The sequence below is a fragment of the Chrysochloris asiatica genome, unplaced genomic scaffold (assembly GCF_000296735.1).
Source record: "Chrysochloris asiatica unplaced genomic scaffold, ChrAsi1.0 scaffold00023, whole genome shotgun sequence".
Lineage (NCBI taxonomy): Eukaryota > Metazoa > Chordata > Mammalia > Afrosoricida > Chrysochloridae > Chrysochloris > Chrysochloris asiatica.
In genome coordinates this window covers 26,257,185-26,260,719 of record NW_006408541.1, presented here as the reverse complement: position 1 = coordinate 26,260,719, position 3,535 = coordinate 26,257,185, and positions in this window count along the sequence as shown.

Genomic DNA, 3,535 nt, shown 5'->3' with positions numbered 1-3,535 from the left:
TATCAACACTCACGGAAACAGCAGTCAAGAAACCAAACGACATATTGCATTAGACAAATCTGCTGCACAAGACCTTTTTAAAGTGTTGAAGAGCAAAGATGTCAGATTAAGCACTAAGGTGCACCTGACCAAGCCATGGTATTTTCAATACATGCAAAAGCTGGACAGTGAATAAGGAAGACCATAGAAGAATTAATGCTTTTGAGTTATGGTGTTGGAGGAGACTATTGAAAGTGCCATGGACTGCCAAAAGAACCAACAGATCTGTGTTGGAAGAAGTGCAGCCAGAGTGCTTCTTGGAGGCCAGGATGGCCAAATTTCATCTCTCATACTTTGGATGTGGAGAAGGTAAGGTAAGGTAGAGGGTCAGAGAAAAAAAGGAAGACCCTCAGCAAGATAGATAGGCAAAGTGGCAGCATCAATGGGCTCAAGCGTGGGAACAATTTTGAGGTTGGCCCAGGACAAGGCAGAGTTTCATTCTGTTCATAGGGTCACTATGAGTTGGTGCTGTCTCAATAGCACCTAACAACAACAACCTCTGAGCAGAGATGATAAAGATTCCACGTTCTGATTGATTCACTGTCCAGAGAACATTATCCAATAAATGGTCTTTTAAAAATATATCTACCTCTGAGCAGTGATGATAATGATTCCATGTTCAGATGGGTCTTCCATGTAGCTTGAGTCCAAGTGTTCTTGTACTTGACCTACTTAGGTATGGAGCAGACCTGAAAAGAATACTTTGCATGGTATTCTTAGTGAGAACTTTCTGTTTATCAAAATCAGCCCAGTGATATCTCAGTCTTCATCCATATACTCAACTCACTTCCCAACAAAACTAACCATCATTAACTTATTATTTCTTTTTTTTTTTGTACTTTTACTTTTTTATTCTGTTCTTGACTCTTCTATTTGTCAATTGAGTTCAGGATGATGCTGCCACGTATGTCATTCTCAGGTTGTTGTCTGTTATTGTTGGTTCTCAGTCCACAGAACTTCCTTTAGGATGTTTTTCATAGCAGGGTTGGCTTTGGCAAAATCCATTAGCTTCTGTTTATCCTGGAATGTTTTGGTTACACCATTGTATTTGATTGACAGCTTTGCTGGGTAGAGGATTATTTGTTGGCTTTTTTTTTTTTTCGTTCAAGGTTTTATATATGTCTCCCCATTACCTTCTTGCCTGCATGGTTTCTGTTGCAAGATCTGAGCTTAATCTGATTTGCTTGCCTTTATATGTTACACTTTTCTTTTCTGGAGTCTTTCCTTATCTTTGATTTTGGATAGCTTGATTATTATATGTCTTGGTGATTTTCCTTTAGGGTCTATCCTTCCTGGGATTTGTTGAGCTTCTTGAATGCATATCTTTTCACTTTTCAGGATGTTAGGGAATCATCAATTTACTTTTAAGTCAACTTTGGAGAAACACAATTTGAATTGTTGCTGTTGTTTTTCAGTGCCATTTAGCTGTTACTGACTAACAGTGACCCTATGCACAACAACATAGGGTCCTGGACCAACCTCACAATCGTTGTTATGCTTGAACCCATTGCTGCTACCACTGTGTCAATCTATTTCCTTAGAGGTCTTACTCTTTTTTTGCTAACCCTACACTTTACCTAACATGATGTCTGTCTCCAGGAACTGGTCCCTCCTGACAATATGTCTGAAGTATGAGAGACAAAAATCTGGCCATCCTGGCTTCCAAGGAGCATTCAGACTGTACTTCTTCCAGCACAGACTTATTTGTTCTTTCGGCAGACCATGATACTTTTAATATTCTCCCCCAACACCATAACTCAAATGCATCAATTCTTCCAAGATCTTCCTTATTTACTTCCCAACTTTCAAATGCATATGAGGTTATTGAATTTGAATGTTGTTGTTGTTAGGTGCCATCAAGTTGGTACTGACTCATAGTGACCCTATGCTCAACAGAACAAGACACTGCCCAATCCTGGGGCAACCTCACTACTGTTGCCACACTTGAGTCCATTGATGCTGCCACTTGGCCAATCCATCTCATTAGGGGTCTGCCTCTTGTTATATGACCTTCCACCTTACCAAACATGATATTTTTCTCCAGTGACTGGTCCTTCTTAACGATATGTCCAAAGTATGAGAGATGAAGTTTGGCCATCTTGGCCTCCAAGGAGCACTCTGGCTGCACTTCTTCCAAAATGAATCTAATCTACTGGTTCTTTTGGCAGCCCATGGCATTTTCAATATTCTCCTCCAACACCATAACTCAAAAGCATCAATTCTTCTATGGTCTTCCTTATTCACTGTCCAGCTTTCATATGCATAGGAGGTTATTGAAAATACTATGGCTTGGGTCAGGTGCACCTTAGTCCTCAAGCTGACATCTTTGCTCTTAAACACTTTACAGAGTTCTTGTGCAATAGATTTGCCTAATGCAATACATCATTTGCTTTAAATTCATTCAAAATGCACTGACTCATAAGGGAAGGAAGGAAAAAAAGAAGAAAGAGGAAGGGAGTCAGGGAGGGAAGGCAGGGAGAAGTGGAGAAAAGAAGGAAGAAATGGAGAAAGAAGAAAAATATTGTGTTTATTGAACACACAAATGTTAAACAGTTTTCTAGAGATTGTGTATGCATTGGCTTATCCATCCCTAACAAGAAATCCATGAGATTGTTATCAATAACCCTAAATTACACAAGAAAATTTCACACAAAGAATTTTCTACTTTCTCCAAGTCACACAAGTGGTAAAGTATAAATATGGGGTTTGAACACCAAACACCATGCTCTGTTTCATATATTCTTAATACAAAGTATTGAATGATCCCTTAATCAATCTACGCCAAGAATCATCCCACACACAAACACACAAACTAAATTGCCAAACCCACAAACTAAGAGCGAGTAATGAAATGTTTATATAAGTCAAAAGAAATACTGAGCCAAGTAATCACTTATTTCATCAGAGAATGCATTAAAACCTAAAATGATTGATGATGATGTAAAAGAAAGTGATCAGTGGACCTCGGGATCTTGACATTTTGTGATACATGAGCCAAACTTATTATGGAAAGTCCTAAAATTGTTTAACCTGGTGTGAGCAAGGGGACCTGAGGTCATGCTGTTGAGGTTGGTGACATATTTTTCTATTTAATAGAATAAAAGCACTTCCCTGAGCATTGTGCCACCATCCCCAATAGAAGCTCAAAAGTTGTGGAGAGAGAAACCCTTTCACATGTTGATTTAACCTCCATGAAAATGCATTCTGATGATAAGATTTCAGAACTTAAAACAGGTTTCCTATAGACTGGCTTACATTTTAAAAACCAGGTACAATTATTGCATTGGGAGATGTTGATCTAAACTGCAATTTTAGACCCAATAGGCAAGAGAAAGGGCTGGAACAGAAAAACCACTCAATGGATGGGGCTATTTAAAAAGAAATATTCAAACAACAATGATAATGAACAACCTTCTCCACCCGTAGGTCCCCTTATGAAGTTAAGAACTCTGGTAATCTGAGGTGGTTATAGGACCTTCATGAATCTAGGTAAGAA